At 37.4% G+C, this 22,413-nt stretch overlaps 2 pseudogenes; one reads left to right on the forward strand and one right to left on the reverse strand.

Moving 5' to 3' along the window:
* Positions 1-6,898: 6,898 nt before the first annotated feature.
* On the reverse strand, positions 6,899-7,859 carry LOC114041001 (annotated as a pseudogene).
* A 2-nt stretch (positions 7,860-7,861) lies between these two features.
* On the forward strand, positions 7,862-13,724 carry LOC114041002 (annotated as a pseudogene).
* Positions 13,725-22,413: the final 8,689 nt, after the last annotated feature.

A 22,413-nucleotide genomic window follows, 5' to 3' on the forward strand; every position in this document is an offset into this window, starting at 1 on the left:
GGACACCAGGACCACTAACTTAACACCTCTCAGTAAGTGGGAAGTAAAGAGCTGAGCCATACCTAAGTCAGACTAAGGCAGGAATAGGAATTTGTTGCTAAGAATTTCAATCCTCTTCCAAGCGTCCTGATAAAATTCAATTGGAATCTAGTGTAATGTTGCTTAGGACACCTTTGAGTGAATAGTGTGTGTCCTGGCCTTTGGGGTCTAGTAGATTGGAGGTAGACAGAAACAGTGCATTTCTGAATATTCCAACATGGAATACAGAAAAAAAAAATCTGAAGTATTTCTTTTCCACATTTCCCAGCTGTATATCTCATATCTCTGTGATAGATCTGACTATGATCTATCCCAGTATGATAAATCACATATTGGACTTTGGAGTTAGAAGAGAACTTAGATGACATGAAATCTAAATCCCTCCATTTACAGATGAGAAAACTGAGTGGTGAATGGTTTGGTGATTTGGAATGATTTGGTGATCAAATCATGGTGAAATGATTTGATGATTGTCATAGTTAGTAAGCAATGAAGCTGGTTTTCAAAAGTAGATGTTCTGGATTCAAATTTAATTTCTTCCTTCCAATAGATTTTTCCAAGTTCCAAAGTAAGAAACAGTGAGATAGATCCTATTGTCTCCTGTTAGAATATTTTAAAAGCTATTAATGGGATATAGAAGGTAAAGCAATTCACTTGTAACTGAAAGGTTTGATTTGGAATCCTAGTTTATTGTGCTATGTTTCTTTCTTTCTCTTTCTTTCTTTCTTTCTTTCCCTTTCTTTCTTTCTATCTTTCTTTTTCTTTCTTTCTTTCTTTCTTTCTTTTTTTCTTTCTTTCTTTCTTTTTTTCTTTTTTTCTTTCTTTCTTTCTTTCTTTCTTTCTTTCTTTCTTTCTTTCTTTCTTTCTTTCTTTCTTTCTTTCTTTCTTTCTTTCTTCTTTTCTTCCTTTCCTTCTTTTTCTCTTTCACTAATAGAAAGACTTACATATGATTTGCAATATAAAAGTATTTCTTTTCAAGAGATTAAATCTCTCAAATGTAAATGAAAAGGGAGTAGAGAATGGTTAATACTTTACCATTTATATGCTTAGTTGATTTGAAAGTAGCCAAAGAAGGGGCAGCGAGGTAGCACAGTGGATAGAGCAAGGGCTCTGGATTGAGGAAGACCTGAGTTCAAATCCAGCCTCTGAAACATAACACTGTCTAGCTGTGTGACTCTGGGCAAGCCACTTAACCCCAACTGCCTCAAAAAAATGGAAAAAAAAAGAAAGTTATCAAAGAATAATTCTCATTAAAATTGTGGGATTTCTTGTAAATCCATTAGGATAAATCCATTTCTCTTCCTAGAGCCAGTGACTGCTAGGATAATGACAGAAAGCTGTCCTACTGAGAGAAGTCTGTAATGGGATGACATCTAGTATATGTTACCATGTAGCTTGTAGTTTGACTTTAGGCACATGATTTAATCTCTGAGTACCATTTTACTCACAAAATAGGAATCATAATAGATATGTGACATATAATAGCCTCCTGGTGATAGGTCAGATAATATTTGACAATGAACTTTAAAATGCATTAAGCTCTGTGCCACTGTAAGGATCACTTATGCTAATTGAAACTATTTCCACTTAAATTCCTACTTTCCTTTTTCAAAAATGTATTAGAGAAGAACAAACTGATGCCTAAAAGAAATATTAATCACATTTCCATAACACATAACAGTTTTAGATAGCACTTTCCTCATAACAACCCTTTTTGCTATATTTTTTTCACGCACCCTTTTCCCATGAGTGAAGACAAGGAAGTGAATAAGGGCTCAGTGATAAGCAATATGTGTGGGAAATAGAGGAAAATAATTTTGAGGAGTGTGATAATATAGTGAATAGGGCCTGAGGTTCAACTGAGGTTGCCCAGTTGATATCTCTTCCATTTTTATGAGCCATGCAAACCTTTCCCAAAACCATTAAAGAGTTTTGATTACTTAATCTATGAAGATGATGATTTGAGAGGGAATGTATGTAAATATAGATAAACACACACTTTGGAGGGATGTTTCTGAAATTAGCAGAATGATGCTATGTACAGGAAGGGGATATTAACCTGTAAACCATGGATAGATTTCAAGATGTCTGTGTTGTTGGATGGAAAAACATATATATTTTTTAATATAATTTGTTCCCTTTGACATCCTATGAATTGCACTTTATATATTTAACATTATTCTCAGGTGCCCATAAGCTTTTCCAGACAGCCAAAAAGCATCCAGGACATAAAAACAGATTAAAAATTCCTAGTCCAGGGAAAATCTAGGGCTCAAGGCAATGAAAATAAATATAAACTGGAAAAGAAAACAAATAGTAAAGAACTTCAATTATGCCGTGTTATAACAACCCAAGCAGAGCACCTGAAAACCTGAACTGATACCTGAGGACGCATTGTCCACAAATATCAATCTGTGTGGTCCAAGACAATGACTGATTCTCCAAAAGATTTTTTTTTTCTCAACTACAAGGAAGTTGTGTTTTTTCATGGTGATTGTAACTCATTAGGATGGCAAGTAGGGCTAGTGTTCCATAGACAGCCCCTCCCTGTCTGGACCAGAGTCCAGAAAAATATCAATCAGTCATTGAAAGTCTCTGTCTCCACATCAAAGTTTGCAAGAAAAGAACCTTCTAGGAAAGACTTACTGAGTATTACTTGAATTGAAAGGTATATTAGAGTCCAGGGGGATGAGCTCCCAGAGGCTTTTCAAAGCAATCCAACATGTAGATTATTACCAAACAGAAGCAAACTTTACTGCTTGGTCAAATCAAATTAGTCTTTTACTTTTCAGTGATGATTAGGTTGCTTCATTAATACACATATCAGTAAGCAGAAATTGTACTTTGACATCCAGTTGCCTTCCCTCTACTTCTTGTATGTGGCATGTCATAAGGACTATATAACATTGTGTCTATTAGATGATGGATGTTGACTGGACATTGAAAATTCACAAAACTGGGGTTCCAATATCTGAGTGTATCCCAAAAGTATATTTGACACCTAGGAAAACATGTACCTCTCAATAGAATCTACACTATTCATCACCTTCTCCTTCCACATAGTCTCCCTTTTCTTCCTCTTTCTCCTCATTCTTCTCTTTTTTTCTCTCCCTGTTTCCCTCCTCTCTGTCTCCTTCCTCTCTGCCTCTGTCTCTGTTTCTGTCTCTGTCTTTCTCTATCTCTCTGTCTCTGTCTCTCTGTCTCTGTCTTTCTGTCTCTCTTTCTCTGTCTCTGTCTCTCTCTCTCTCTCTCTCTTTCTAAAACAACATTTTTGTCATTCTTCTGGAAACAAATCTTATTCTACTCCTATTCACCCTCCTTTCATCTGCCAAATCAATTTTCCTAAAACACATGTTTGATCATGTCACCTCCCTATTCAATAAATTTTAATTGGATCTCTTTCATTCTTTAGAAAAAAATATAAAGTCTCTGATTTTTAAACCTGGACCATTCCTCCCTTCTCAGTCTTCTTACACTATACTCCCTTCTAAATACTCCATGATCCAGGAACAGTCTACTTTTCTGTTCTTCACATAGAACCATCAACATGGAGAAATTGCAGTCACTCATGCCTAGAACTCTCTCTCTCCTCATCTCTGCCTCCTAGATGTTCTGGACTCCTTAGAGTTTTATCTAAATTTCCACTTTCTGCAAGAAGCCTTTCCCAGGACTCTATAATATTAGCGCATTTTCTCTGACACTAGCTCCAATTTATTCTCTATATATCTTCTTTTTTACATAGTTATTTTCATGTTATTTCCCACATTAGGATGTCACATTTTTGAGATGAATGATTTTTTTTGCCTTCCTTTTTATCACCAATGCTTAACAAATTGCCTAGCATGTAAGAAGCCCTTAGTACAATGCCAGTTGACTGAGTGAGTGCCTCCCATACTCAGTACTAACCAATGTTGAACTCCTTACTCTCAGCTTTGACTTTCATCTGTTCATAGGTTTGGATCCCCTTCTGCTTTCTGTCTCCCTTATTCTTGGACTTTCTAAAGTTGATTTTTTCCTCTCTTCCCTTTACACTCATCTTTGGCAATATAATCTACTCTCTTGGTTTCAAATATCATTTCTTTGCTGATAGGTAGTATAAACTATTACCAATCTTATCCTATCTCCTGTATATCAGACCTGGACTTTCAATGGCATATTTAGAATTTCCCCTTTGATATCCTTTTGGTATCTCATGGTCAATGTGTCCAAAACAGAGTATCCCAATTATTCCATCCCAAAGACCTTCTTTCTTATTATTTAGTCTTGGTGAATAAAATTCATTCAATTATACTTGAAATATTGGTGCTACTTGCTGATGTTTCTCTCATACTTCCCACATGCAATCAATAACTAAGTGATGTATATGCTACCTTTGAAATACTTGTGAATTCATTACCTTTTATTGTGACTGACACCATCAGATCATAGGCACTATTTACAATGCATTTGGATTATTACAATATCATCTTAACATGTCTCTGGTATCTTTAGACTTTTCTCTTGCCTCATCCCTATAATCTCCTATTCATTTTCAAAGGGGTGCCTCTTGTGTTCTAACATTATTGTGTCACCCTTTGCTTAAAGTGCTTCAATGGATCCTTATCACCTACTTAGCAAAGTTCAAAATCCAAAATGTTCCTGAACTCTTGCCATCCAGCATGTGCCTTCCTTTCTAGACTTAGCTCACAATTCTCCCTACTATAGACTCCTGTGAGACCAATAACAAATACTGCTCACGTATCAATTCACTCCAGACTCACTTCTACTTCCATTTTCTATGGTAGAAGATTATTGAAAAATGGTTAGGAGAAGAAAAAAATTACCTAAATAAGAAAGATCTCTCACTTAATTTCCTATATGCACATAACCTTAGTCATCTTTGGTAGAATGAATAAGGAACAGCCTAAACAACTCCAAAGGGTGTTGACCCATATAAAGATGGAGACATTCTTATTGATCCAGATTAACTTGATTTGAGGAAAATGAGTCAATCAATCTACTCTCTAAGAAGTTAAGAAGTACTTGGAGAATGTAAAGGTCCCATTTCTTTTCTACCTCTTGTTATGAATTCCCTGACCTCAAAGAATATGCCTTTTATTACATACAATAGGGAAAGCCCCACAGTAGAATAATAGATGCAGAAAAAGAGCAGTCATGCCTTGTCATGAGAGGAACCTTGACTGATATTTAATCACTGTTAGTCTAGGTCCAACTACAGTATTCAAGAAGGAGAAGCAATGTTGTGGTTGTTGTTCTTCCTCTTCATATCATCCCTTTATATGTTCTACAAAGAGTGATTAAAGGACAAGAATTGAGGCACATTTTTTTTTGAATTTTTTCTCTGTGTATACTCATAATATTCAATGAGTAATATCTATTGTGTAAGAAAAAAGTTTGGGGTCAGGACCACCTATTACCTCTCATTCCATTTTTGGTTTGTCTCCGTGTGTGTGTGTGTGTGTGTGTGTGTGTATGTGTGTAACATTGTTAATAGTACAAGAATTACTATCTCCAACTTATACCTTATCAGACGAGTTAATTTTCTTAGACTCACCTTGTGAGTGCCTGAATTGATATTTCTTAGCAGATGATGACGATGATGATGAAGTTAAACTACTTTCATAGACTCACATAGCTAATAAATTTCTGTGGTAGGCTTTGAACTCAGTTATTTCTCATTCCAAATCTAGCATGCATTATGCAGTCTTGCTGACTTTTTTTTTCTTTGTCTAGGCAATGGTGTTAAGTGACTTGCCCAGGGTCACACAGCTAGTAACTGTTATGTGTCTGAGGGCAGATTTGAACTGAGATCCTCCTGAACCCAGGCCCAGTGCTCTACCACTGCACCACCTAGCTGCCCCAGACCATTCATTTTTAATATGGAAATTAGGGCTCCTGAAATTCTAATGACATTTTTACAATGTAGGAAGTTTCTTTTGGAAGGATAGATTTACATAAAACTGAGAGTCAAAAAGGGACACAGGAACCTATCTCTTGAATTTCTTTTGTTCAAAGGCATCAGTTGAAAGCAAGGGAGAATAAATTGGAAAGTGTCATTTCTCTTCTAAGTCTGCTCCTGTCTCTCAGTATTTATGTATTTTTCCACCATTCTTTGGTTTCTCTTCCTTGAAGAGGACTACTACCTTATAGAATCCCTTCCTCCAATTAGTCAGTTGTTATTTCAACATCCCTTTTAAAGAAATATCCAGGCTAGCCATTTTCATTCCATCACTCCTCATTAGGCTCTGCTCTTTACTGTTTGGAAGTCCTTTCCTGCAATGCCCCTCTAAAAGAGACATAGTTCTCCCATGTCCTCTCTTCAAAAATTGTCAGCACTCTTTTACATGTAGTCTTTCATCATTAGAGTATAAGTTACTTGAGGGCAAGGACTGTCTTTCTTTTTACTTGTATTTGTATCTCAAGTGCTTTGCACACTGCCTGACACAATACTTGTGGATTTGGCTGAAGTACTTAACTATCAAAGAAAAACTTTGATTACTTCACATTTGAGACAGAGCCTGTCCCCATATCACAGCTCATTTCTTTGTCATTCTTTGAAGAGGAACATATTCTGGATATGGGATGATGAGTCATGCAAGAGAAGAAAAAAAGACAGATTATTCTTTCTCTTCATTCTTTCCATAGTATATTGTATGTGAAGTAATGAAATTGTACAAAGCCTGGTGCCAAACACCAACACTTATACAAAGTTTTGATGAGGACGTGTCCCTGGTTTTCACCCTGGAGTTGATGGATTTTTTTAAAAAAGAATACACATTAATGTACATTTGGTGACACAATTACCATTTCTTCATCAAGGGCATAAAGAGAGAAAACAATAAAATTAAAACTCATCTTTTTATTTAAATGTCAATGACATTTGGTTTGACCACGCCTTCTGCATGGCGTTCTTCATCTCTGCTTTTCTCAGTGTGTAGATGAGACGGTTCAGCATGGGTCCAATGACAGTGTAAAACATGGAAAACTCGGGGCAGCTCAGTGGCACAGTGGATGGAGCTCTGGCCCTGGATTCAGGAGGACCTGAGTTCAAATCCGTCCTCAGACACATAAAACTTACTAGCTGTGTGACCCTGTGCAAGTCACTTAATCCCATTGCCTAGCCAAAAAAAAAAAAATGGAAAAATCCTTATCATTTTTATTGGCACTGGGAGTTCGAATATAGGTGGAAATACAGGGCACAAAGAATAGAACAACAACCATGACATGGGAGCCACAAATGGAAAGGGCTTTGCGCCAACCTTCTGATGAGTACTTTCTAAGTTTGCATAATATCAGAATGTAAAGATGCCACCAAGACAAGAAAAGGTAATTAACACAACCATCCCAGAATTAGCTATAACTAAGATATTTCCAACGTGTGTGTCTGCACAGATAAGTTTTAAGAGGGGTTTGCCATCACATATATAGTGATGTATTTGATTAGGGCCACAAAATGGTAACCTAGGTACCATGAGCATCTGAGCAATGGCATGCCAAAAGGCCACCCCCCAGGCCATCAGGATCATTGTGTTACATCTCTGTCGATTCACTATGGTCATGTAGTGTAAGGGTTTACAGATGGCAACAGAGTGATCAAAGGCCATGGACACCAAGATAAACATCTCAACAGTAATCAGGAAGGGAGCAGTATAGAGCTGAGTCATGCAACTAATAAAGGATATGATTTCTTCTTTAGCAATTGAATCCCTGATGAACCAAGGGACTATGGTAGATGTATATGCCAGATCCACTAAGGACAAATGACATAGAAAATAGTACATGGGTTGTTGGATGAGATGGCTGAATGCAATGGTGATAAAGTAAGCCTCTGCACTATATAACAATCATGAGTCACTCCCTGTGTTTTTTGCAGATGGGAATAGCCTGGGCTGGGGGCTTTTTGCATTCCATGATTCAAAGTTTCTTCATGCTTCCCATACACTTTTGTGGCCCCAATGTAATCAGTCACTTTATGGTGACTTGTACCTTTTGTTGGAACTTGCCTGTACTGACACCCATATACTTAGTCTGATGGTTGTGGCCAACAGTGGCTGAATTTGTAAGATCAATTCTTCACTTTTGCTTGTCTCTTATGGTGTTATCCTGCACTCTCTAAGGACACACAGCCCAGCAGCATGTCACAAAGCCCTTTCTACTTGTGGCTCCCACATCCTTACTTTTCATACCATGTATATTTGAATACACATGGCCTACCATTACTTTCTCTTTTGATAAAATGGTAACATTATTTTATAGCTTTCTAACTCTTATTAAATCCATTCATCTACATATTTAGAAATACAGAAATGAAAAATGCTGTGAAGAAATTGTGGAGCAAAACAGTGATTAATGTTGAAAAATAAATGATTTAAGGAATCTTTTAAAAAATAAATTAGATGTCTCATCTTGACTTTTCTGTACAACTTCAAAACAAAGTTAAAACAGATAATATAAGAATTGTGTGTCTTGCTGAGGAAAAATATTTTAAGGCTATTTTTTTCATAATTTACACTGAAGATATGATTAGCAGTATAGGCAGCAAAAGGCACAGCCACACCATGTTAATGCATGGAACACTGATAGAGATAAATCCTAATTTTAAGTTGCCAAGAAGCATTTGGTTCACACTCCATAGATGCACCTTAAAAAAATAAAAAAAAATTACAGTGATAGAAAGAGAATAAAGTTCTCAATCCAAAAAAAAATGTTATTATTCATTTATAAGATATTAAATAGTTACAATATATTATTCTAAAAAAGGTTTTTTAAAGGTGGATTTGGACATACATATAGCATCCTGTAATGTAGAATTTAACTATTAGCAAAAAAAAAAGATTTAAAAAAAAGGGAAGTATTTTAATCATAATAGACTCCATATGTGATCAAGACATGCTATTGGAGTTAGAGCAGCAAAGTCCTATTTTTCCCCCATAGCAGTGAGGCCCCATCCTATTCCTATATGTTCATTAGTCAACTCCTTTTCCTATATTCTTAGCCCTTTCCCCCATATGCTGCACAGATAACTACTTCCCCCATATGCTGAATATGCAACCTCACCACTGTGTAGCAACCTTGTGGTCTAGGGACCCTCAACCCACCCTATCCCCAGCCACCTTGTGGTCAGGGGGCTTTCCCAAAACCTCAAAGCAATAAGTGCAATAAGACTCCTCAATGCCCAAGATTAACTTATGTGATGTCAAAGTTCCCATTTATATCTTATGAATATGGTAATTAAGGGACTCTCAAGAGTGAAAGTATGTCTATTTCAAGATAGCCACCTGGAAGACCCAGTGCAGTCCAGGCACAAGTCTTTTTTTTTTTTTTTTGCTTGCACAGCACAAAGAATATGCCATAACCAACTGACATAAGTTATTCCCCCTTCAGCTCTGATATAAGCAAGTTCCCATTCCCTTTTCACCCAAACAACCAGTATCCTGAGCTGCTTGGTTCCATTTGCTTTTACAACAATAAAGCCCTGCTTGGAAAAACTCTGGTCTTGGTATTCTTACCAACTCTGAACCAGCTCTCCCACTTCACTGTAAGGTCATTTTTTAAACACATAAAGAACAACAACAACAACAACAACAACAAAAATCACGTTAGAAAATCAAATGCATTCAGTGACCATAAAAAAAAAAAAAAAGAAATCAACTCTGGTTAAAACAATGTAGTAAAAAACAAGCAAACAGATTAATTAATATTTTGAGGGATGAGATAATGAAATAAGAAGAGATAGAAATAGGAAAAAAAATCACTTAGATCAGAGGATATTATATTGTGTAACTGGGAAATACTACTGATGAGGTATGGGCCCACCATTCAGTTTCAGAAGCCGAGAAATTTTGCCCCTTTTGCAAAGGGAATTTGGCTCCCATTTGTCTTTTTCCTTTAAGGGAAGTACCTGCCTCTCCTAATGTGTCACTTAGGGGGCATGTTCCATTCTCCATTTCAGACCTCAACCAGATTAAGGAAAGGCTAGTTCGATACTATGAAGATCCTACTAAATTTACTGAGGGCTTCAGTGTGTTCCTACAATTCAAACTTTCTTGGGGTGATTTGCATGTCCTCTTCTCCACCTGTTGTACCACTGAGGAGAGGAAGAGAATCTGGGAACAAACCCAAAACTTTGGGGACCGTTTTACTAGCAATGACCACACAAAATACCCCCCAGGAATACCTGCTGTTCCTGCTACTGATCTGGGGGGGGATTATCAGAAGAGTAAGTATAGGGGAAAGAGAGACTATATGATAATTTGCCTGTTGGAAGGACTGAAAACAGCATTTTGGAAACAAGTAATCTTTTAGAAGATTAAGGGAATTACTCAGGGAGAAAAGGAAAACCCTGCCGTTTTCCAAAATAAGCTAGTAGAATCCATTAAAAAGTATACGAATTTAGATCCTGACTCTGCAGAAGGGACAGCAATCCTTAACATGTATTTCATTAACCAATCTGCCCCAGATATTAGGAGAAAACTACAGAAATTGGAAATGGGACCCCAAACACCTCAGGCCCAATTATGGGAGATGGTCTTTGGAGTATTTAACAGCAGAGATTTAGTAGCAACAGAGGAAAGAAAAAGAAGGGAAAGAGCTGGAGACAGAGAATACACTCAATTCTTGGCTGCTGCCATGGTCAGGAAAAGACCCAAGGGTGTTCCTGGCAACTTGGACAGTGGGAAAACCTGCTTTCAATGCCACCAGGAGGGTCACTGGTCCAAGGAGTGCCCCTCCAGGGCACCCCCTTGGAGGAAGCCCCCAAGATGGACACCTCCAGGACCTTGCCGAAGACGTGACCAGGAGGGACATTGGAAGAAGGATTGTTCCTGAGGTAGGAGAAGTGGTAGAGCAGTCCCCCAGGATGCTGTCCTTCAGTCTTCTCAAGACTGGGGAAGACATGGGATCCTGGGTCCTGGCAACACTCCCACTTTCTCCATCTCTCTCGCCAAGCCCTGGGCACAAATCGAGGCTGAAGGTAAGGTTACCCACTTTATCATGGCTATGTTCTTTGCTTTAACCAAGTACTCTAGCTGTATTCACTCCTTGACCCATCCAGTCTTGGACAATGAAGGGAGAACTAAGAGATGTCTCCAGACATACCCCTTCCCCTGCCTAATTGACAATCTGTTGTTTAAACACTCCTCCCTTATGCTCTCCTCTTGCCCTGCCCCCTCATTGGGAAGGAACCTGAAGGTGAATTTGGGGAGCCAATTTTCCCTAGTTAAGCCTCCCATCTCCCTTTTCCCTCTGTGTGCCAGACCTCCCCATGTTCTCCTGGAAGTGTGGGAGACAATTTTGGATCAGGGAAATCCGGGGTGAGCTACTCTTGCCAACCCAGCCATTGTTCACCTCCAAAACCCTAAAGTATTTTCCCATAGCCCCATATTTAGCCCCACCCCGGAGGCTTCTTTGGCTTCTGCCACAGGAGTGCTTAATTTTTTGGGAACTGGAGGCTATAGGGTCTGTTTGAACAAAGTCCAGATAGCATGCCAATCTGTAAAGTTTCTGGGCCACAAACTCCCTGTCCCAGCCACTAACAAACAACTTAGAACTTTTCTAGGCATGGCTGGATTCTGTAGATTCTGGATCCCTAATAACAGTTTTATTGTTAAGCTCTTTTATGATTCTCCTTTGGGTTCTGACTCATTCCCTCAAGAGTGGGGCCCAGACCTGGCTAAAGCTTTTGTGATTTAAAATTTAAATTGACCCCCATACCGATAACCCAATCTTTAGGACCTGACCCTAGCCAGATGGTTTGTTTTTCAAAACAATTAAACTTTGTAGCTGCTGAATGGCCTGCATGCTTCTGAGCAGTGGCTGCTACAGTCATTCTAATTGAAGAAGCCTCTAAATTTACACTTGGCTTAACTAGGGAAAATAACTCCCTAGTTAAACTGAGAAACCAGTTAGACCACTCACACCCACTCGGCAACTCTCATCTCCACAAAGTACCCTTCCCCAATATGACTTTATCAGAAGTTTATGCAACTTCATTTATGCTTGCCACTTCTCTATGTGCTGCTCTTTCTATATCTCCACCTTGCTTCTCCACAAGGGAATATTCCCATACTTGGAAGACAAGCTCCAAGGCCACTAGACAAGTTAACACCCCTGTGGAGGGAGGGCTTGTTAGAGTTTATGCTAATATTTTGACCTGCACTATAGTCTGTGCAGATACCACTAGTGACAAGAATTTTGGGGAAAAGGTGAAATGAAGTGCCAACACATGGCAAGACCCCAGAACTACTGTCATGGTCAACCAATGTTTGATACCCCACAAAGACTTTGGGGTGTGCACCCTTGGATTTGTAGAACCTTCCTTCTCCATTTTCAATGCCACACAGCCCACAGTCTCTAATTGAAGTGCAAAACATGGATTTTGGGGAAATGTCCTCTGGTCTCTTAAAAAGGGAGCACACTATCTTATGCCCTGGTATAACCTACAACATGATCATACTCTCTTTAACCTTATAGAGACTATTCACCAGTTGGCAAATGAGACAGCTTATGGACTTCAGGAAATCCAGCAATCTCTAGATTCCTTAGCAAAAGTACTTCTGGATGATAGAATAGCCCTAAACTACTTGCTTGCCTCCAGTGGGGGTGTATGTGCTTTAGCAAACACATCTTGCTGCATATACATCAACAATTCTGGGAAGGTAGAGCTCCTCTCTGAATGTATTTTGGAAAAGGCTAGTTGGATGCAAGAAATTCACAATAACCTCAGTGCTTCAAAATCATCTTTTTTCATGGGAGTCCTGGCTTCTTTCTATATTGGCCTCTATTCTTATTCCCTTACTGATTATATTTCTCTTGTGTTTGTTTGGTCCATGTTTACTAAATATTTTGCCAGATTCCTTTCTTCTAGGATTGAAGCCATCAGTTTCCAGATGACCGTTCAGGCTGTCTACCAATCTCTAGCCCACTGAACCTGGCATCAGCCAGGTTCTGAAATCTGACCCTTTGGAACAGGACTCAGAAAGGCAGGGACAGCTCTATGTGCCTTGCCAGCAGGAAGCAGTTTCAGAAGCCGAGACCTCCCCCCCTTACCCCAAAAGAATTTGGGTCCCATTTGTTTGAAGGTGGAATGATGCATTATTGGCCCATCATTCAGTTTCAGAAGCCAAGACCTTTGCCCCTTTCGCCAAAGGGAATTTGGCTCCCATTTGTCTAAGGCCCCAGAAAACCCTTAAACTTTTTTTGCTCTGGTCTCTGGTTCTTTATCAACTCCTCTTATCTCCCTTTGAAAGCCCTAGTCCTACCTTTTGATCTTATTCAGATGCCTTTCAAACTTCTTCCTTCCAGTTCCCTTCATTATCTATTTCCATTGTCTATTCAATCTCTCAGACCTTCCAATCATAATTCTCACCTAGACCCTTTTCCCAACCCCCCCCCTCCTCTGGCCACCCAAAGTTACTTTAGGGTATATAAGATCCACCGTGGCCCCCATTCAAATGCTGAGACTTTCTCATGCCCAAAAGGCTGAGACTCTCTCATGCCTGCTGGTCCCTAAGGGCATTACTAATGTTCACATTCCTTAAGAGTCTGGACTATATGATTTATCTCCAATAAACTTTTTCTCTGACTAGAAGAAGATTCGGATTGAATTCATTCAGGCAGGGCACGCGTCACGATCTCACGGTTCCAGCACCACTAAACCTCTAGACCTTATCACTACCACCTTCTAAGACTCAAAACAAGAGATGAATTTTGTTTTTATTTTTGTTTCTGTTGTTAATCTTTCCTCATTTCTTAGCTTCTCTGAGAGATTAGGAAGAGAGCATAGTTATTTGGAATGGGAATGTCATATGAATTTTTTGTTCTGTATGAAAGCCACAGAAAGAATGAGGAAAAGATTCATTCATTCAAAATAATTTTGTCTCATAATCTAACAATGAATTAGATTTTAGATTAGATGGGGAATGAAGTAAGGTAAGGGTGAATTAAATCCATTTATTTTAATGGGGCTCTAAAAATAAATGTCATTCAAATTAATCGGTGAGAAGTTAAGAGAGACAGAGATAGACAGACAGAGACAGAGAGTCAGAGACAGAGGCAGAAATACAGAAAGATAGAGAGACAGAGAGACAGAAAAAGAGACAGAGACAGAGAGAGGCAGGCATATAATGTACCCTTTCTCTCATCTGGTAAAACATATGGAAACTCTTTTCAAGTGTCTGAGATAAAACCTTTCACTGAATAATATTTCATATGCATCAAATATATAAAAACATAGATTTACAAAAGAAACTATATTTGTGCTCTGGGACCCTGGCCAGTTCAATGGAACACATCAAGTTAATTAATATTCTAAGATGTTTTGCTTGCTCCAGGAACTTGGCCTGTTGCTGGACAGAGGGAAGACATGTACTAGAATCATGGACACCACTGGCAGGGGGCCTTCTTTGTCAGAGGCCCTATTTAAATCTTAATTGGGAAAGTCATCTTTGGATTCTCACCCATGGAGAGACTGCTCTGCCTGGGATTTTCCCAATTGGGACCCTGAAAGCTGTAATCCGGGAATCCCCAGCTTGGACTTCAGGTATTGGTGCTTCCCAAATTGGTAATGTTTTCTTATATTATTGCTGTCTTTTGTATTCTGAGCCTAACTATAGTCATATTGCTAATTGTATGTTGCTGTAAATCTAGCTTTTCTATACCTGTATTATAATCTTAATTAAAGATACCTTCACTTCTCTATAGGAGTGCGTCTTATTGTAAGAGCGATTCCAAGCCACATTTTTTTTTCCCTTAATCACACACCGGTAAAATCACTTCCAGTCAAATTTCTGAATGATCTCAAGGTAATTGTATGTACCAAAATATTAATAGCAACATGGTCATATCAATGAACTGAAACATAGTAGGTATTTTTTCACTTGGGGAATAAGGGAACCAATTACTCTGTATGAATATGATAGAATATTGTTATACTGAAAGAAATGACAAATATTATCATTTCAAAGGATTTCATTATGATTTATATGAACCCATAAAGAGTAAAATAGAAGAAGGTAGACAATTACATGTTAACACAATAATGTAAAGGAAAATTATTATTATTATTATTTGCTTTTGTTGGTGAGGTAATCTGGCTAAAATTACTTGCACAGTGTCACAAAGCTAGTAACTGTCAAGCATCTGAGGTTGGATTTGAACTCAGGTCCTCCTGACTCCAAGGCCAGAGCTCTATCCACTATGTCACATAGCTGCGCCTAATAAACGTTTTTAAGCATTGATTAAATTGCATAAAGTTCTTTGACATATACCTCTGAACATCTTTGGGTTATTCAAAAGAGAGCTTTCAGGATATGTCATAAATAAGACATTTATCTCAGCAATGATATCATAAAATGAAGTTATTTTTTACTTTCATAGGGGGCAGAAAAAGTACATTGACTACAAAATTCACTAAATTGCTAATTCAGCGAAAGCCTGGCACATGGCCAAACCGGGGCTAATTGGTTAGGGAAGTTCGTTCCTAAACTGACCAAGGTCAAGTGAGCTAAAGGCGCCAATGATCCCATAGAGAACGGCTTCTTATTTCCCTGGTGACTGATTCACTTCTCTCAGTTTCTTGACTTTCATGCAATTTGTATAAGTATCTGTGTAATTAAGAAAGGCTTTGTCCTTTAAGTGCTCACTGTGGATAAGAGTATAGGTCAGAGAGTGTAGAACTTTGACCTTCCTTGTAACAGAAAAGGGAAAACTCTTCTTTTCTTTATGAAACTTTAAGAACATACCATTTCTTCTGTCAAAGGTAAGTACCTCATCTAGTATTACCTTTGGTGCTTCAGGAAAGAAGCATAATGGGATGGGAATCCAAGGAATATCATCAATTTCCCATTTGTTAAAATAATGCTCATGGATTTTGTTTAAACTTTTTTTTCTATTTTCTTTTATTGAAATAGTGAATATTTTTGAGGAGATTGTGTGCTGCAGTACAGACCAACAACTTGTCTATAATTTATAATCTTAAAGAATTTCATCTGGACCTAAGGCACTAAGTGACTTGGCTTTCTCGGATCTTGCTAACATGTAGCAAAATTGAATCCACCGGCAGATCTCTTACCATTAAACCACAGAATAGTTTTAACTCATGTTACAACAAGCTCATTCAGATGCGACGGTACTTACTGTGATGCTAGAACATGAGGAAACCTTAATAAATGTTTATTGAATCAATTGTATCTGAAGACAAATGACACTCTTAACATAATAACTAGCAAGGTCAATTTAAGGTATATGACCTTTGTGATACATTTTCCACCTCGAGTTGTGAATACCTGCTTCTAGGCTCACTGTCTCCACTGCCCTTCATGGCATGCTGGATCTTCCAGAAGGAACAAGTAAAATCAAACCTAGGTAATAAATGCTGCATTTGCAGAAACCTCCTCAAAACTTCAGAATGCTCAGTTATAAAAACATGAAGAGGTCTTCAGGTTCCAGTTAAGAAAGATGGGGAAAGGTGAGTGATGCCCAATGATTTCTATAAACTTTGGAGCTTTTATTGTTGCTTTGACCTTCTTTGTTTTAGTCCTTAAGGAAGTGGGAACAATAAATGGGATGTAATTATGAGGTAAAGACTATCTGGTAGCCAAAGTGTAGTATTGTTCAAGGAATAATGGACTTGGAGTCATAGGCCACAGGATCAGTCCAACGTCTTAACCTCTGACACCTGTATGGCCTTGGGGGATTCCCTTAGCTTTTCTATACCTAACTTTCCTCTTAGGTAAAATGAGGCATTTGGATAAGATGGCCTCCTGTTCATTTGTGAATTTCTGATAGGGTAATTCTATCAGCACTCATATCTTCCTTTGTGGAGGAAAAGCAAACAAACAAAAAAAAACCACAGGGGAGGCGATGAAGCATTGAATATTGTCCTATGATCTATTTCTCTTTTCATTCTCTTTCTGATTCACTCTTCTTTATCCCCTAACCCACTCCAATTATCCCTGAGTTCATTTACTAAGATCCTCTATCAATATCCAGTTACCATATTCTCATGACTATTCTTTTTTCTAATAATAATAATAATAATAATAATACATAGCAATTATAATGTACTTTAAAGGTTGTAGAGTAATTTCCATGTTACTTTACCTAAACTTCAAAGCGATGTTGGGAGTTAGTTGCTATTATTACCTAAACAAGCTAAGCCTGGGTGACTTTATCACAGTCACACAACTAAAAATTGTCTGAGGTGGACTTTGAACTCATGTCTTCCTGACTCCGAGCCAAACACTCTACCCACAGTGCAACCACCATAATCTCCTCTATATCCCAGCCCCATCACTCTCTCTATGGTTAGTTTACCATTCTCCAAACACTCTGAATGGGATGATGATTTGAAGACAAGACACTGGGTATCAGTTGCAAGGATAGGCTGACTTCATGTTCTAGAGGGACTTTTAATACCTGCCTAAGGGCTTTAGGATAGTTAGGCACCAAATGAAAGCAAGAAGTATCATGGCTATTTGATCAGGGAAGGGAAAAGTCCCAAGCAGTGACTGGAGACTTCTTCAACATTTAATTTTTTTGACTAAATATAATAATTATTTCTCCCTGTATTCATTTAATTTCTACTCCATATGCAGATATGGTAACATTCTCTACTTTCACACACATCATTGGCTGCTCATGAGTTTTGCAAGGTAAGTAGGTCACATCTAATTATTATTATTTTATAGTAAGATTAAAAAAATTAAAAATTTTGTTAAAAATACTTCAAGGAAAAACAAACCTATCTGTATTAGGCAATGAGTTAACCATGGAGCTAGAGATCCCCATAGTTCCTCACTGTTTCAGTGTCCTTTTAACTATAAATACATGGCCATTAAACAGATAGACCACTACCATCCTCAAAATTATTATTGTTGTTGTGTTTGTCCTTCATTCTCAAAGAGGATCTTGACATCAGGGAGATCATGACATCACTTGCAATTGACTTTGTTTTGTGTGATGGAGGGTGCAAGGTCACCAGTCTCACTTTCTCCTCCAGAGCCATCTGGGTCCACTGGCCAAATATTCATCAGGATGACTGGAGATAGCTCAGGATGCAATAGGAGACCCAGGTCCTTTTAAGCTAAGGTCTTTTCAGGTTCTCACTTTGAGTGAGGCAATACCCATTCAGTGAATCGGCCTCTTTAAGAAGTGAGTCAAGGAATGGCCCTTTTAACAACAAAAACAAAAAAAAAATATCATCCTGGGAGTGAAGACCTTCAGGGCTGCTGGCCAAAAGAGAAAGAGTTACTATTTACACTCACTCTGAGCCTGGTGGGCCCAAAAAATGACCATTAAGTTGTGCTTGGGACCTCATGTTGACTAGTCTAGAACTCTTCCCCAATTTTATTTATCTTTCATTCATAAGTACTCAATAAATCGTTGTTTTAAAAAAGATTGATTTCAAACACCATGTTTTGCCATTAGGGTCCATTATCTTTAGAAATTGAGAAGGAAGGTGGGAATGAATCATGGACTAAAGGTCTGCAAAAATCAATTTGTAGTAAACTTAATTTTAATGGTATTTTAAATAATTATTGTGATAAGCTACAACCCATAGATTGGTGCCTTTGTCTGGTAGAGAACTTTGATTGAATAGAACATGGTCTGAGGCTGACTGACAAGTCTGTAGGTGCCAATATAGGTGCTAATAAATCAATTGGACTGACTTGATTCTCTTCTGATAGCAGGGGATATCAGTCTGTAGAGTATGAAAGTCAGAGTGTGATAGGTAGAATATACTTACTGCTCTAATAGCTTAATGCAAGAATATACTTGGGGTCCTCTGATGAGATGCTTCTCTCAGATAAGTGGTAGCAGTTACCATGTCCTTCATACATCCCTCAAATGAAATGATATGATTTATTTCTGCATTTTCTTTTCTTCTTAAAATATTGTTTATTGAATTAAAAAATCATTTTCTTCATTTTCAAAAACATCCCTAGTCACCTTCTACTCAGATAGCCATTCTTTATATGAAATGACAGGGGGGAGTAGAAAGAGGAAAAAAGAGAGAGAGAAAGAGAGAGAGACAGAAAGAGAGAAAGAGAGAGACAGAGAGAGAGAGACAGAGAGAGAGACAGAGAGAGAGAAACAGAGACAGAGAGAGACAGAGACAGAAAGAATATAAAAAATATAGAAAGCAAGGTTAATGTTATGAATAAGATTGTGCTGAAATGGTGTAATTTCAGTGGCTCCAGGAAGGTCTTGCGATATCTTTCCCTTTTTCCCCACATTATCAGGTACAACATTGAGGCAGCAATCTGAGAGTTTAACAATCCAAAACTGATTGCATCATGCATTTTTCTTCTTTTAAGAGCTGAGAGGGAATCACATTGTACTTGTTACCAGTCATTCATTGTTAATGTGGATGTATTTGTCCATAATTTCTTGAAAAAAAATTTGTTTTTCATTTAAGAGAATGTAAGTCAGAGGATGTGTTGAGAGAGAGAAATGCCTCAAATGAAAAAAAAAGAAAGATAAAAAGGAGGAAAGGGAAGGAAAAGGAAAGGAAGAGAAGGAAAAGGAAGTTGAAAGTTATATATGTATGTATATATATATATATGTATGTATGTATGTATGTATATAACATGAAAAGAGAAGAGTTTTTGCCAGGACTTGCATTGTGCAAACATAGTGGTTTAGATGTGTGTATAGTTTGGTAATTAGGTGTTGAAGTAGCCAGGGGGTTGGATATGGAATCGAGGAAGACCTGAGTTCAAATCCAGCCTCAGACACTAATCAGGTATGTGACCCTGAGAAACTCACTTAACTTCTCCCAATATCAGTTTCTTTACCTGTAAAATGGTGATAATAATAGTATCTATCTTTCAGGACACGAAATGAAATAAATGAAAAAATACTTTGAAAACCTTATAGAGCTATGTAAATATTAGTTAATATTTTTACTATTATTTGTTTGTTGAACATATAATAGCTCTCAAAAATACCTCTCTGGGTCATCAACCATGAATTTAATCAAATGTACTTTTAGCATGCATTTACTTCCTTTCACATTCCCTACTATTTTCAAATCTATAACATTGGTTCTTATATATTATACTGATTTATGGTTATAAAGTATTGACTAAAATGTTTTCATCCTCATAGGATCCTATTAGTAAGCAAATGCAACGTAGTTGCTCACAATCTGGAACTTTTATATCTTAGAAACCCTGAGTTCAAATTTTGTATTATAAACTTATTTGTGATACTGTGCAAATCAAATATCTACCATGTTCTTCAGTTTCCTTGTTTGTAAACTAAGTATAACACTTGTAGCACTTAAATCCTGGAAATTATATCTTGTTGTTTATTCTATGTAAAATTTTGTAATTAAAAAATTGGGCATTCCTTAAAGTGCTATTCAAAGGGCAAATGTGATTATATGATTAGTACCTAGTGAAGTGACATAGTAGAGAGAATTATGAGCCTAAAGTCAAGAAGACTCAAGTTCCAGTGAAGCCAGTGGTACTTAATTACTGTGTGTCACCGTGAAAATCACTTATCCTCTATCTGTCTTAGTTGCACAACTGGAAAATGGGTATAATAATAGCACTGCCTTCTTGGGCTGTTGTGAGGATCAAATGAGATAATAATTTAAAGTTCCAGGGGCTAATGGATGTTTATTTTCTTTTTTCTCTTTAATTTCAAGGACAAGAAAATGAATCATTTAAAGGGTAGTCGGCATGCTAGAATTTCCAGTGCTGATAAAGTGCTGACCTTGGTGTTATACAATGTGAGTTGGAACCCCAGATTAGCTACTTGAGTAAAATTGGGGCAATAAGTCTTCTTTTCTTGTACTATTATTTTTCATTCATAAAATGACTGGTTTGGATTAGGTGGCATCTAAGTTACTGTTTGATTCTTAATTTATGATCATGTGACTCAAACTCAAGTTTTGTCATCTTGTAATAAAGTAAAGAGGAAAATTGTCTAGACCAAAATCATCTCCTCACTCTTATTACTGTTCCCAATTTGGTAAACTTACTTGTCAGTTGCTGTTACCCCTGCGTCCAGAAATGTTTGGACTGGAAAGAGTTTAAATTCATATTAACATAATGTTCAAAGTGATTTAAATTCATTATTTAATTTCAGTCTCATGACAATGCTATAAATTAGACATCAGAGACATCACTATATTTATGTGTGTAGGTATGTCACATTTGTATGTCTATAGATGTATGTTTGTGTCTATATTCTCCCTTTATCTCCTCTCTTCTCTTCCCTTCTGCTTTTCCACCCTCCCCTATTCTCCCCTTTCCTCTCCTTATCTTTCCCCTTTTCTTTCAAAATCATATTGATATTGCCAGTGTTCTTTAAGAACTTTTTATTCCAAGGATTATTGAATGAAACATTAAACATACATTTGATATTGTCCTTTGGGGAAATAAAAATGAGATTTTCAAAGATAAGCAAGAGCAATGGAAGAGAAACACAAATATTCTCTCCTTGTTTTAAAATGAAAAAAGGGGGAAAATGTGGAATATTGGGTGCAAGTAACAGTAATTAATGAGTACACTGATTGCAGTAACTAGAATCTGTCCTAGTCCCTAGAGGCATTGGAGTGTGGTCGATTGAGCAGTTGACATGGGGTGAGGAGGAAAAAGCATCCCTTCATTCTTTCCTCTGATATTCATTATATTAGTGACCTTCAATGAGTCATGTAACCTCTTTTAACTTTCCCTGCCTCAACAGTAAATTTGGCAATAATCAAACCTGGAAAGGCTATGCCACACAATTTTATGGGGTCATATAACAATGTACGTACTGTTCTTTTGAATCATTAGTTATATGTCAAATATCATATTTTTTTCATATTCAACATTTTTTACGAACAAGTTGGATGAAGCCATAGATGTTAGATTTATCATTTTTGTAAATGGATGAGACAACTAACATATTGGATGACTGTCAGTATACAAATCAACTTTGACAGGTTATCATCATTGGTCTTGACAACATATCATTTAATAGGGGTGAATATAAAAACCTATATTTTGTTTGAACCATTCATCAGCACCAATATAAGATACAGGAGCCATACCCACACAATAAAAAATGTGAAACTAATTTAGCGGCCAAATCTAGTCCGGATGATTTTGGGCAAGTGAATTTGCCTCCCTGGATTTCAATTCCCTTCTCTACAAAATAAGGTGATTGCCCTTGATAACTTTTAATGTCTCCACTAGAATTTAATCCATGATATGTTAAACTATGTGCTTAACAGAAGTCAACAATCTGACATGGCACTAAACATTTCAATGGGACCTTGGGCTGTGTTTGAGTCCTGGTGCTCAGAATTAGAGAGATGATGATTCCAATGAATTCTTCCCTTGTTGACTCACATATGGATCTGTGCTAAGTTTGGGTAAC

This window comes from Vombatus ursinus, unplaced genomic scaffold (genome assembly GCF_900497805.2).
Source record: "Vombatus ursinus unplaced genomic scaffold, bare-nosed wombat genome assembly UNPS02014163.1, whole genome shotgun sequence".
NCBI classification, from domain to species: Eukaryota; Metazoa; Chordata; class Mammalia; order Diprotodontia; family Vombatidae; genus Vombatus; species Vombatus ursinus.